At 40.7% G+C, this 15032-nt stretch overlaps 1 protein-coding gene across 2 annotated transcripts in view; it reads right to left on the reverse strand.

Moving 5' to 3' along the window:
• The window catches only part of manbal (mannosidase beta like), a 49718-nt gene extending 41870 nt beyond the window's left edge, over positions 1–7848 (reverse strand). The window contains exon 1 of one of the 2 annotated variants that reach the window (XM_087994821.1): positions 7712–7848. The gene's annotated coding sequence lies outside the window, so the exon portion shown is untranslated. The other variant, XM_087994820.1, reaches the window with a different exon arrangement.
• Between the last annotated feature and the right edge of the window lie 7184 nt (positions 7849–15032).

Consider the following 15032-nt stretch of genomic DNA (forward strand, 5'->3'; position numbering starts at 1 on the left):
GGACAGGAGATAGCTTTGGCAAAGAATTAAGGAGAATCCAAAGGGTTTTTACAATACATTAAGGACAAAAGGGTAACTAGGGATAGAACAGGGCCCCTCAAAGATAAGCAAGGCGACCTTTGTGTGGAGCTGCAGAAAATGGGGGAGATACTAAATGAGTATTTTGCATCAGTATTTACTGTGGAAAAGGATATGGAAGATATAGAAATTAGGGAAATAGATGGTGACATCTTGAAAAATGTCCATATTACAGAGGAGGAAGTGCTGGATGTCTTGAAATGCATAAAGGTGGATAAATCCCCAGGACCTGATCAGGTGTACCCTAGAACTCTGTGGGAAGCTAAGGAAGTGATTGCTGGGGCTCTTGCTGAGATATTTGTATCATCAATAGTCACAGGTGAGGTGCTGGAAGACTGGATGTTGGCTAAGGTTTAAGAAGGGTGGTAAGGACAAGCCAGGGAACTATAGACTAGTGAACCTGACATTGGTGGTGGACAAGTTGTTGGAGGGAATCCTGAGGGACATGATGTACATGTATTTGGAAAGGCAAAGACTGATTAGGGATAGTCAACATGGCTTTGTGCATGGGAAATCATGTCTCACAAACTTGATTGAGTTTTTTTGAAGAAGTAACAAAGAGGATTGATGAGGGCAGAGCAGTAGATGTGACCAATATGGACTTCAGTAAGGCATGGGAGACTGGTTAGCAAGGTTAGATCTCACAGAATACAGGGAGAACTAGCCATTTGGATACAGAACTTGCTCAAAGGTAGAAGACAGAGGATAGGGTGGAGGGTTGTTTTTCAGACTGGAGGCCTGTGAACAGTGGAGTGCCACAAGGATCATTCTGGGTCCTCTACTTTTCGTCATTTATATAAATGATTTGGATGCGAGCGTAAGAGGTACAGTTAGTAAGTTTGCAGATGACACCAAAATTGGAGGTGTAATGGACAGCGAAAAAGGTTACCTCTGATTACAACAGGATCTTGATCGGATGGGCCAATGGGCTGAGATGTGGCAGATGGAGTTTAATTCAGATAAATGTGAGGTGCTGCATTTAGGGAATGCAAACCTTGGAGTGCAGGTTCATAGCGCCATGAAAGTAGAGTCGCAGGTAGATAGGATAGTGAAGAAGGCGTTTGGTATGCTTTCCTTTATTGGTCAGGGTATTGAGTACAGGAGGTGGGAGGTCATGTTGTGGCTGTACAGGACATTGGTTAGGCCACTGTTGGAATATTGCGTGATGAAAAGATGATTGGAAAGATGTTGTGAAACTTGAAAGGGTTCAGAAAATATTTACAAGGATGTTGCCAGGGTTGGAGGATTTGAGCTATAGGTAGAGGCTGAACAGACTGGGGCTGTTTTTTCTGGAGTGTCAGAGACTGAGGGGTGACCTTATAGAGGCTTACAAAATTATGAGGGGCATGGATAGGGTAAATGGGCAAAGGCTTTTCCCTGGGGTCAGGGAGTCCAGAACTAGAGGGCATAGGTTTAGCGTGAGAGGGGAAAGATATAAAAGAGACCTACGGGGCAACTTTTTCCACACAGAGGGTGGTGTGTGTGTGTATGGAATGAGCTGCCAGAGGATGTGGTGGAGGCTGGTACAATTGCAACATTTAAAAGGCATTTTGATGGGTATGTGAATAGGAAGGGTTTGGAGGGATATGGGCCAGGTACTGGCAGGTGGGATTAGATTGAGTTGGGATAACTGGTCAGCATGGACGAGTTGGACCAAAGAGTCTGTTTCTGTGCTGTACATTTCTCTGACTAATACAAAAGTGCTTCAGACGCTGGAAAGTTGAAATAAAAAGTTACAAAATGCTGGAAATACCCACTGGATCGAGAAATGTCTGCGGAAGGAGAAACTGTTAAAATTCCATATAAAATAAAAAAGCTCTGATAAAAGGCCTCAGACCGGAAAAAAAAATAACGTGGATTGTCTGACCCTGCATGCTACTGTGTTTCAGTATTTTCAATGTTTTCAGTTATTTGAAATAACTGTAACCTTGCTGAGCAAAGCTTGCCTCGGGATTTTAAAAATAAATTTCAAGATGTTTGCATTGATTTTATTACCTTTTGTCACCCAGTTTTGCTATTTTGTAAATACCTTGGTGAGTGTTATGTTACATTAAAAAGTATATAAATGCATATGCTCATTATACAATAACACTCAGCTTCTATGTCTCCTAAAGCAGTCAAAGATAACTTCAAACTGCAGCATCCAGGATAGGTTCAATAATTACAGTCCAAGCTTAAATTTGCAAAGTTTAAGGGAATCTTGAATTCTACTGCCTTGCTGGAAGCATATGTGATGAACTTCATGCTCCACATAAAGTTACTTTTGGAATTCCAAGTAATGACCTGATATTTTACCACAGTTTAGTTTATTGTTAAACTAAAATTATGTCAGACAATTGCATGCAAGACAGAGTTTCACTTCATTTTGTCCCAGTCAGGTCAGCTTACAACGGTTCTGAGAAGGATCACTCAACCTGAAACGTAAACTCGGATTTCTCTCCATAGATGCTCCCAGACCTGCTGAGCTTTTCCAGCAATTTCTATTTTTGTTGCAGCTTATAGCTCCACATTTACAACATAGTTCTGGAGTTTGTGTGAAACAGAAACATTAAAATTATTGACGAGATATACTGTAAGGCACGATTATAGATAGCAGTGTCTTGATTTGCACAATGACTGGACATCATTTCTCAGGTCCACGGATCAACAAAGATGTCAGTTCACCATTCAATCTAAAAGTTTTTGCATTTGCTGCTAACCTATATCGATGTTATCAAGGCAGGATGTTAACAGGAGAACAAAAGCTGCAAATTTGCACATTGAAGACATTTCTTGACAAATTGCCATGTCAAGAAAGCTCATTCATGTCAGTGATTGGTGTCCAAAACAATGGTAACCCAAATACATTGTAGAAATATTTCATATACATCCTTTTTTTTTTATAAGTCTGCACTGGAAACACATTCAGTGTACATTGAAATAAAATTCACAACTGATTGGAAAATTATACCAAAGACTGATTTTTACATTTTGACCACTGGTTTGAAATCAAGAGACTTCATTCAAGGTTAACCAGTAGACAGCACCACACCAACACATGTTTCATTAATAAACACAAATCTCATCTGTCTGGTGTTAAATTTTAACCCTTCACATCTTGTAGGTGGCAGCAGTGGGATTGGGCAAATTAACTGCAGGTAATTTCAAAAGGCAAATGTAACTCCAATATTTGAGAAAGGGGAGAGGGAGAGAAAGACCAGAAAATTACAGAGCTGTTGGTCTAAGATCTGCACTGGGGATGTTATTAGAACCTATAACTTAGGCATGTGCATTAAATGAAATTTCAGCTTATTTGAAGAGCCAACATAGGAATATATGCAGGCCATTTAACTCACTGATTCTGCCCCTTTATTCAATACAATCATTGCTGATCAAAATCTTCAATATCTTTTATCCACCTCATTCCCATAATCCTGTATCCCATCGGTAATCAGAGATATATCAATCTCCACCTTTAACAGATACAAAGACTGAGCCCCCACAAGCCTCTCTGAAAATTCTCCTCATCGTGAACCCTATTTTCTTTTACAATTGCATCCCCTGGTTCTCGACCCTCCAGTCAGGGGAGGCACCTTTCCTGGGACTACCTTATTTACCCCTTTAAATATTTTCAAAGTTTTAATGAGATCATCTCTCATTCTTTGAAACTTGAAAGAATACAGGTCCAGTTGGCCCAATCTTTCTTCACAGGTCAGTCCCACCATCTCAGGAACAAGCCTGGCGAACCTTTGTTACAATTCGTCCATGGCATTGTTATTTATCCTAAAAGCTTTCAAATCTATATGCTGTTGTAAAGCCCAGGTCAAGAATCTAACTGATTTTTTTGGGGGGGAAGAAGTCTGAAATGTAGATGGGCGAATACCAATGAATGTGGCTCACATAGACATCCAGATGATAATTGATACTGTTCTCCCAAAAGAGTTATAAGGTGAAACTGAAGATCATGGAAATAAGCAAATGTTTTTAGCTGGTTAGGTGTTTGACTAAACTGTACAAGTGTATAAAGATAATGAATATGTATCTGAGAATGGTTAATGGATAATAGGAGGAAGTGGCATAGTGGTTATAAAACAATGATATTCAGGAACAGAATTGGGCCATTCGGCCCATTAAGTCTGCTCCACCATTTGATCATACATTTCTCAACCCCATTCTCCTGCATTCTTCCCAAAAAACGTTGATCCCCTTAAGTAAATTAGGATCTTAAAATTGAAGCCAGCTAATCAAGAGGAGAAATTGGGAACCCTCTCTCCACAAAATTAGCAGAAATTAACCCCATTAAAATCAGTAGATTTTATTAATAAGTACCTCCAAAGCTGAAAATGGGAAGAGATAATGTTTTCACCCTGTACTAGCCAGATGTAAATGAAACTCAGTACTCAGGATATCAGCCACGGAAAAACTGATTAGCTTTTGGTGAAGATGTGGATCAGATCCTGGAATGTTTCAGACGATCCAATGACATTGGGTGACATTAATTAATTGTTTTTAAAGAATTTGTCAACTATTTTAGAATGTTATGGATTGTCTTAGCTGCTGTTATAGAATCTATCACAGCAATCAACATGAGCGGAGTCTTCAAAGCAGGTTGTGGTATCTAAATTTGCTTGAAGCCTCTTTTGCAAGACTGAACCTCTTAAAGGGTTCAGCTTCGCAGTCACAGAACACAAATATCTGGAATACTGAAGAACACTTATTTGTAAAATCTATTCACACATTTTATGCAAAATATGAGCTAGAAGTACAAAAGTATTATCATTTAGGCATCATGTGGCTTTGCTCTTCTGCAATCCCATTTTCTTGTCTTAAATCTGAGATCAATAGATTATTGAGAGCCAAGTGTATGAAGAAAAATGAAGCCAAATTAGCCAAAGCAGATAAAGAAAGCTAAGCTCAACATCAGCATTGATCTTACTGTATGGCTAAACATTTTTAAGCAGCAGAAAGACCTTTTTCCTTCCAAAAGGGAAGAAGTAGCCTACAATAGCCATTGTTCTGGATTAGTGGTGCTGGAAGAGGACAGCAGTTCAGGCAGCATCCAAGGAGCTTCGAAATCGACGTTTCGGGCAAAAGCCCTTCATCAGGAATAAAGGCAGTGAGCCTGAAGCATTAGAGAGATAAGCTAGAGGAGGGTGGGGGTGGGGAGAAAGTAGCATAGAGTAGCTTCAGGGCAGAGAAAATGACCTGGGAGTTGCAGTGAGAGAGGGACTCCCTGAGATTCTTGTAGAGAGAGGAGGAAAACTTCTTCAAGGCAGGCATCCTTGCAAGAGGATTCACAGTATGGTTAAAATCAATGAGGTAAAAACAATGACTGCAGATGCTGGAAACCAGATTCTGGATTAGTGGTGGTGGAAGAGCACAGCAGTTCAGGCAGCACACAAGGAGCTTCGAAATTGGCGTTTCGGGCAAAGGCCCTTCATCAGGAATAAAGACAGTGAGCCTGAAGCATGGAGAGATAAGCTAGAGGAGGGTGGGGGTGATGGGCTTTGTTACAACTTAAAACAAATGACCAATCTCTTACTCAGTAGAGTCACAGAGATGTGCAACACAGAAACAGACCCTTTGGTCCAACTCGTCCATGCCAACCAGATATCCTAACTTAATCTAGTCCCATTTGCCAGTATTTGACCCATATTCCTTTAAATTCTTCCTATTCATTTACCCATCCAGATGCCTTTTAAATGCTGTAATTGTACTAACCTCCACCTCTTCCTCTGGCAGCTCATTCCATACACACACCACCTTAGCTCCACATCACCCAACAACTCACATCCATCACTAACTTTTGCTCAAGAAGCATTTCCTCAACTGATTCCTCCAGCAAAGAATGCAAGCTCTAAAATCTAGGTGGGCAAAATCAAAGTGATAAGAGACACTGATCGAGAGTCAGATCAGAACACAGCCTCTGAATTTACACCAAAATATGTGAGCATTAATGTTAAAAATTAAGTCATACTAAAATATATTTTAAGAAGGGCAGGTGGGGAACAGATACAATATGCTACAACACAGGGTAAATTAATTACAATGATAAGTTATATCTGGAAAGAAATAATACAACTTTAAATATATTGGCAGAATAAATATACACTTTCCAGAATTAATCTCTTGTTTTTTAATCTGTCTTGTATCCTGGTAAATGATCATCCTCCACCATTTTGTCTACCTTCAGCAGGATTCCACAAAAAGCATCTTCCCTTCCTCTCCCCTCTTGTCAGCATACTGCATGAACTATTGCCTCTGTGACATTCTGATCCACTCTTAATACCTCCTCATAATGAACTTTTCAGAAGGTGTAACAGCTGCCCCTATACCTCCTCCCTCTTCACCACCTAAGGCCACAAACACTGTACAGATGGAGCCAATAAAAGCAAAATATTGTGGATGCCAGAAATCTGAAATAAAAGTAGAAAATGCTGGAGAAAGTCTAGAAGAGGACACATCAGATTTGAAATGGTAACTGTTTTATTTGCTTCAGAGATGCTGCCAGACCTGCTGAGTTCTTCCAGGGCATTTTATCTTTATTTAAGATCTCCAGCATGTTCAGTCATTTGCTTTTTTTTTGAAGTCTGTTGACCCTGCTTTTGTTGATAAATCCTAATGCTGATGTTGGCAATTTATGATCGATTGCAATCAAAAAGGAAGAAGTAGCTTATAACGGCCATTGGTCCATCCTGACCGTGATGGTTCTTTGTTACAAATTAAAATAAATGGCCAATCTCTTACTCAGTAGAGTCACAGAGATGTACAGTACAGCAACAGACCCTTTGGTCCAACTCGTCCATACCAACCAGATATCCTAAACTAATCTAGTCCCATTTGCTAGCATTTGGCCCATATTCCTCTAAACCCTTCCTATTCATTTACCCATCCAGATGCCTTTTAAATTTTGTAATTATACCGGCCTCCACCTCTTCCTCTGGCAGCTCATTCCCATACACGAACCACCCTAGCTCTATGTCCTTCAACAATTCACATCCATCGCTAGCTTTTCCTCAAAAAGTATTTCCTCATCTGGTTCCTCCAGCAAAGAATGCAGGCTCTAAAATCTGCTTAATAAAGGCATTTCTCTGAACGGCAACCTAACTATTCCTGACAATTTAAATCGATAGCCCTTCATTTGTTCATTGCTCTTCCCTTTTCAATCAAAACGTTTCATTACTTCCAGTTAACTTTTCTATTCTATTATAAATAATCCAAGTGTCTCAAGTCGGTTCCAAACTGTTGCTCGATCATTTCGAACATGACTGTGATGATTTTAAGCCTTTTAAGGCCTTGTACCCACCCGTTGAAATACACAACCCATTTTTGAACTGGAGCTTCACCCCCTTCTGAAACATGAATTTAAATTGCACGGCCAAAGAAAAACCTTGATTTCTTTGCATCGTTCACCCTAAACTGCAACATTTTAAAGTGTTTGAGCCCGGCTGAGCCTGAGCCGCCGGCCCTGGTTAAAGACTGTAACAGAGTAGCCAGCTTGGCAACAATGTAGCAACTGCTTACGGCCTCAGGGCTCCAGGTCACTGGAGAGGAAAGTGCACCGTAAAGGCAGCCCACAAAGGGATCCAGCTCCCAAAAGCCTGAGCTCTCGCTCTCAATGGAAACTCTGTTTTGATCGGCCTTTCCCACTCACCATCTGCACTTCGCCTTTCCCAGGAAGCTGCAGCTCATTCAGCCCCCTTGACAACCGGAAGTAACGCCCACTCTCCCTCTCTCAGAATAACCCCAACTCCAGTTTGTTTTGCATTGGCTGAGCGGGGTTAAAATACCCTGGGGTTCATAGAGATTTACAGCGGGGCAGGAGATCATTGAACCACCGTTATGTTTTCCAGCTCTTGATTCGAAGCCTTGTAGGTTACAACCTTCCATTTCATGCCCAAGTTTTTTTTTAAATGAGATGAAGGTTCTGTCTCTAAAACCCTTTTGAGGTTTGGAGGGGCGGGGGTGTACAAAGTTAAAAAATCTCACATCACCAGGTTATAGTCCAACAGGTTTAATTGGAAGCACTAGCTTTCGGAGCGCTGCTCCTTCATCAGGTGGTTGTGGAGGACACAATTGTAAGACACAAAATTTATAGCAAAAGTTTACAGTGTGATGTAACTGAAATTATACAGTGAAAAATACCATGATTGTTTGTTAAGTCTCTCATCTGTTAGAATGACCATGATAGTTTCACTTCTTTCATATGTAAGTCACAAAACATTTTTTTTAAAGTTACATTCTCAGGTTAACTGTAACAATTAGTGTCAGCCCAGATACTTAACAAACAGTCAAGGTATTTTTCAATGTATAATTGTTGGGAAAAACTCAGCAGGTCTGTCAGCATCTGTGGACAGAAAGCAGAGCAAACATTTCGAGTCCAGTGACTCTTGTCCATAGATGCGTCCGGATCTGCTGAGTTTTTCCAGCAACTCCTGTGTCTGTTTCAGATTTCCAGCACCCACAGTTCTTTTGTGTAAATCTATATCCCCTGCTTATGAACCTTTTGGCAAATAGAATAGGCACTTATCGACCCCATCAAACTGCACACAGTTTTAAACACCTCACCATTGAAGTTCCCCTCAACTCCCCTGTTGTGATGTAAAGGATCACAGTCTAGGGTGAAATTTTCCAATCTTGGCAATAGTCTCAAAAATATCTGGACCACCACTATTTTGCTCACGTCTGTCCTATAATTCAGTAATGACAACCTGACAAGTACTTCCCTGAGGTAGATTCAAATTTTTTTTACACTAATTCAGGCTTGACCTCCCTCCACCTGTGTTCTGTGCCTTGTCTAATAAAGTATCTTGCATGCCTTTTAATTTCCTTACCAGACACTGCTGTTACCTTCAGAGATATATGAATATGAAGATCAGGTTCCCTTATTCCTGAATGGTGCAATAAGTAGTATCCTACTGGTTATTATGTACCTCCTTGTATCATTAGTTTTTCCAAATATATTACCTCAGACTTTACTGGTTGAATTCGATGTGTCTCTTTTCAGCCTACTCTTCTCATACACTGAGATCTTCCTGCAACTCATACCTTCCTTCCTTACCATGCATCACACAGCCATTTTTGTACAATCTGTGAGCTTGTTAACGCATGGTGGCTCAGTGGTTAGCACTGCTGCCTCACAGTGCCAGAGATCTGGGTTTGATTCCAGTCTCAGGCAACTGTCCATGAAGAGCTTGCACATTTGCCCTGTGTTGCTTGGGTTTCCTCCCATAGACCAACAGTGTGCAGGCTTGATGGATTGGTCATGCTAAATTGCCCCATAGTGTCCAGGGTTGTGCAGGCTATGTGGGTTAGCCATGGGAAATGCAGGGATAGAGTAAAGGGGTGGGGAAGCTCATCAGACAGTCAGAGTGGACTTGATGGGCTGAATGGCCTGCTTCCACACTGTAGGGATTCTATGATAACCTCGACATTGAAGCCTAAGTAATTGAAATTCACCAGAAAAGAAGGACCAAATACTAAGCACAATGAGCTATAACTGAGGCAAGACTTCCAATATAAATGCACACATTGACTATTATACAGAGGAACCTCGATTGTCTGAACAAGATGGGCGGGCACTATTTAGTTTGGATAATTGATTATTCGGTTAATTGATTTCCTCTGGGGCTCAGAGTTTTCTGTGAAATTTGCTCCCCATTCAGGAGACTAGGCAAAAGCACACAAGACCCCCACCTCCCTGTCTACTCCCACCCTGCCCCCTTCACACCCCCAAACCCAACCCCACTCTCCCAAACCTGCACCCCTTGTCCATCAGAAGTCAGTCAGAACAACCTTCCCTTAATGAAACCACACTAGAAGTCATTAAGATCAAAAGTAATAGGAACAGGAGTAGGTAATTCAGCCCTAGAGCCTGCTCAACCATTCAATAGGGTCATGGCTGATCCAACATTTCTCACTTTTCTGGTAACCATTGATTCCCCTACTGATCAAGAATCTAACTATCTCAGCCTTGAAACTACACAAGGTCTGTGCTTCCACAGCTCCCTCTTTGGCAAGGAGGACCTAAGACTCACAACCATCTGAGAGAAGAAATTCCTCCTCAATTCAATCTTAAATTGGCATCCCTTTATTCTGAGACAATGCCGTCTGGGTCCAGACTGTCCCATTAGGGAAAATATTGTCTCAGCATTTAACATGTCAAGCTCTTTAAGAATCCTACATGTTTCGATGAGACCATCTTTCAATCTTCCAAACTCCATGAATAGAGTCCCAACCTGTTAAACCTTGAACCTTCTCTGAACTGCCTCCAATGATATATCTTCCATTGAATAAGAAGACCAATTGATGAAAACCATGTATTTCTAAGTAATGAATGATATTGTCTCTCCTAACAGTTTCCAATAGCTTGCCTACCTATAATATTGGCATGACTGACCTATCTTCATCTAGTCTATCCCTTTATTCCTTCGTTAAACAATGGCACAAAGTTAGCAATTCTCCAGCCTGTAGGCAGAGTGATTTGGAAAATAGTAGCCACAACCTCTGTTATGCCCTCCATAGTTTCTCTCAACAGGCAAAGGGATATATTTCACCTGGCACTGATGAAATATCTACTTTCAAAGACGATAAATCCACAAGCACTTCACCCTTTTGCCATATTTATCCGGTTTAATATTTCACACTACTCTGCCTTAACTTCAATACTTGCATTGTCATCCTCTTTTTTTGATGATAGACACAAAGTATTCATTGAAAATCATTTCCACATCTCCTATTTCACTCACAGATTATTGTTTTGGTCTCTAATAGGCACCACTCTTTGCTTGCTTACAACTTGCTCTGTATATTTATGAAACATTTTTGAGGATTCTCCATTGAGTTTATAATTACTAATCCTTTATCTGATAACTTGGATATGACTAAAAAATAACTATACGGAACATTTTCTTTCCTGTGTGAGATCCACTGAAATGCAGTACCTGAGAGTGTGATTAAGCAGATTCGATAGCAACATTCAAAGAGAGAGTTGGATAAACACTTGGAAGAGGAAAAGTATGAAAGTTATGGAATAGCAGTTGGGAGCAGGATTAACTGCATAACTCTATCGCTTTTTTAATATAGGAATGATAGGTTGAATATCTGCCTTTGTGCTGTATGATTTTATGAAATATATCCTGGTCTTTCATGGTCTTAAACATTTTATTAATCACACTTTATTCATTCTTTATTGCCCGTGGTACTTTCACACTAAAACAAAACACTGCAGCTAGACTTAACACCAAAATAAAACACGAGCATAAAACAAAATACTATGGATGCTGGAAATGTGAAACAGACACAGAAAATACTGGAGAAACTCAACAGGTCTGGCAGCATCTGTGGAGAAAGAAAAATAGTTAATATTGCAAATCTGATATGACTTTTTAATAAAACTCTCTGTTGACATTCTCTCCAGTACTTTCTGTGCTTACACTAGCTTGAGACATCTGTCTTGTGATAATATTGTATAAGGATTAGCCAGTGCAATAAAATTTTGAATGGTGGCTTATACTCACCATCAACTCAAAACTACATTTATGGAGTCAGAGTCAAGGTTATACAGCATGGAAACAGACTCTTTGGTCCAACCAGCCTATCTTGATCAAGTTTCCAAAGAAACTAGTGTCACTTGCCTGCGTTTGGCCCAGATCCCTCCAAACCTTTCCTATTCATGACCATATCCAAATGTCTTTTAAATGTTACTGTACCTTCGCATCACTTTCTCTGGCAGTTCATTCTACACATGAACTATCCTTCGTGTGAAAAAGTTGCCTCTCATGTCTTTTAAAAATCTTTTTCCTCTCACCTTAACAGCATGCCCCCTAGTTTTGAGCTACCCCACCCTCAGAAAAAGATCCTTGCTATTTACCTTATCTATGCCCCTCATGATTTTATAAACCTCTATAAGTTTGCCCCTCAAACTCCTTGAAGATTTTGCAATTCATGTTTTATCCCCAATGCCAGTCTGAAAATTTTAACCCAAGTTTTATTTTCAAAGTCCAAGGTTCAGATTTGCTGAGAATCCGATTTCTCCCCCTTATACATAAAATAAGGGGTAAGAGAGTAGTCATATAAAATCATAGAGTTGTACAGCATTGAAACAGACACTTTGATCCAACTTGCCCATGTTGACTAGACATCCTGAACAAATCTGATCTCATTTGCCAGCATTTGGCACATCCCTCTAAACCCTTCCTAATCATATACCCGTTCAGATGCCTTTTAAACATTGTAATTGTACCAGCCTCCACCACTTCCTCTGGCAGTTCATTCCTGCACACACCAATCTCTGCCTGAAAAAGTTGCTCCTTAGGTTCCTTTTAAACCTTTCCCCTCTCACCTTAAATCTAGGTCACCTGGTTTTGGGCTCCATACCCTGGGAAAAAGACATTGGCTATTCACCCTCGCCATGCCTCTCATGATTTTATAGACTTCTGTAAGATCATCCCTCACCCTCAGATGCTGCAAGGAAAATATTCAGACTTTTTCAGAAAGGAGAGCGCCTATTCAGCCTTTTGCTCTCGCTCAACCCTTCAATCCTGGCAACATCTTTGTGAATCTTTTTTTTCGAACCCTGTCAAGTTTAACAGCATCTTTCCAAAAACAGGGAGACCAGGATATGTAGCATTGAGGTCTTTATTCTTAGGCAAGGGATAAATAACTGTTCGATGTTAAGATCATGAAGTGGTTTGTGACGGTGGAACTTAGCACAATAATTACAATGATCTTTGATGTTACCCACACCTATAAAAGCTTATTGCGTTTTCCACATTACTGTAACAAACGTCTTGCTCTTTACACAGATGAAATACTGAAATATTTGTCCGATCTAATCCTTACTTTGATTACTTAACAAATACAAGAAAGGAAACCAATTTTCTCCCGTGTGTAAATTTAATTTAAAAACCCATGCTCGTTTTTGTCAGGAACAGCTGGTACTTCGGAAGGTAGGAGAGAATGGGAGGTTGAACGTCTGATAGTCAAACCGAAAGCTGAGTAAGAACAGATGACATTGTGTGAAGTTCAGAAGCTACGTATATTGAAATTACTAGGACATTGTCGACTTGAAACCTTCTGTTTAATGTTTACATGAGATTGTGCAGACACTATTGCACACTAATCCTATCAAACAATAGCAAAGGGGCGCCGAACGAATCATGTAAATTTTCAAATGTACTGTACCAAATCCACAATCAAATTGTCTCTAACGGGTCACTTCCTTTAGATTGTGAATGGATTGCAGCTGAGGTCAAACCCGGGCGAAGTTTGAGTTTTAACGTACCTGGACAAATCAATCCTTCTGCAGGAGACATTTGTTTAAAGAAAATCCATTTGTGGGGATGAGGTTAAATTGGGAGATGGGGTATTGTTAACACCTATCAAATCAATGTGAAGAGTCCATTCCTGCAGCAGAAGCCTGCTAGCCCAGACCAGATTAGTGTAAAAAAAACTGTTGAAGTGTTTAGTTGGCCAGGCTTCATACTGAAGATTAGATTCTGCCTGTTTTGGCACTGTGCTGTAGTTGTGTTGAAGCTCTGTATATAAATATCGATACGTACACTTTCCAAGCTTTTTTTAAAAAAAGCTTGCATTTCTATAGCGCTTTTCATGACCATCAGATGCCTCGCAGGGCTTTACAGTCAATGACGTGCTGTTAAGATAATATCAGAGAGCGCTCGGTTGGACTGGTGACCTCTCTCTCCACAGATGCTACCAGACCTGCTGAGTTTCTCCAATACTTTCAGTCTTCATTTCAGATTTACAGTATCTGCAATATTTTGATTTTATTTTGTAAGTACTTTGGAAGCTTTGTCAGTAGGTAATGTAGGAAACAGCAGACCATAAACACACCGTTAGTTCCCACAAACAGCAATATGGTAACAATCAAATAATCTGCCTTTGAGATATTGATTGAGGGATAAATATTGATCTGGCAACCAGGGTTAAGATCCCTATTCTATCATGACATGAAATCTTTTACATTCACCCTCATAGTCAGTTTAGCATCTTAACCTGAAAACAGCGCTTCAAACAGTGCAGCTTTCACTCGGTATTAAAAAACAATAAATGCTGGAGAACACAGCGGGTCAGGCAGCATCCTGAGACAGAGAGCAAGCTAACATAGAACATAGAACATAGAACAATACAGCACAGAACAGGCCCTTCGGCCCACGATATTGTGCCGAACATTTGTCCTAGCTTAAGCACCCAACCATGTACCTGTCCAAATGCCGCTTAAAGGTCACCAAAGATTCTGACTCTACCACTCCCACAGGCAGCGCATTCCATGCCCCCACCACTCTCTGGGTAAAGAACCCACCCCTGACATCTCCCCTATACCTTCCACCCTTCACCTTAAATTTATGTCCCCTTGTAACACTCTGTTGTACCCGGGGAAAAAGTTTCTGACTGTCTACTCTGTCTATTCCTCTGATCATCTTATAAACCTCTATCAAGTCACCCCTCATCCTTCGCCGTTCCAATGAGAAAAGGCCTAGCACTCTCAACCTATCCTCGTACGACCTATTCTCCATTCCAGGCAACATCCTGGTAAATCTTCTCTGCACCCTCTCCAAAGCTTCCACATCTTTCCTAAAGTGAGGCAACCAGAACTGCACACAGTACTCCAAATGTGGCCTAACCAAAGTCCTGTACAGTTGCAACATCACTTCACGACTCTTGGATTCAATCCCTCTGCTAATGAACGCTAATACACCATAGGACTTCTTACAAGCTCTATCCACCTGAGTGGCAACTTTCAAAGATCTATGAACATAGACCCCAAGATCCCTCTGTTCCTCCACCTCACTAAGAACCGTACCATTAACCCTGTATTCCGCATTCTTATTTGTCCTTCCAAAATGGACAACCTCACACTTGGCAGGGTTGAACTCCATCTGCCACTCCTCAGCCCAGCTCTGCATCATATCTAAGTCCCTTTGCAGCCGACAACAGCCCTCCTCACTATCCAC

This window comes from Chiloscyllium plagiosum, unplaced genomic scaffold (assembly GCF_037043375.1).
Source record: "Chiloscyllium plagiosum isolate Xiang-an unplaced genomic scaffold, Cpla_swu_hap1 HiC_scaffold_15, whole genome shotgun sequence".
Lineage (NCBI taxonomy): Eukaryota > Metazoa > Chordata > Chondrichthyes > Orectolobiformes > Hemiscylliidae > Chiloscyllium > Chiloscyllium plagiosum.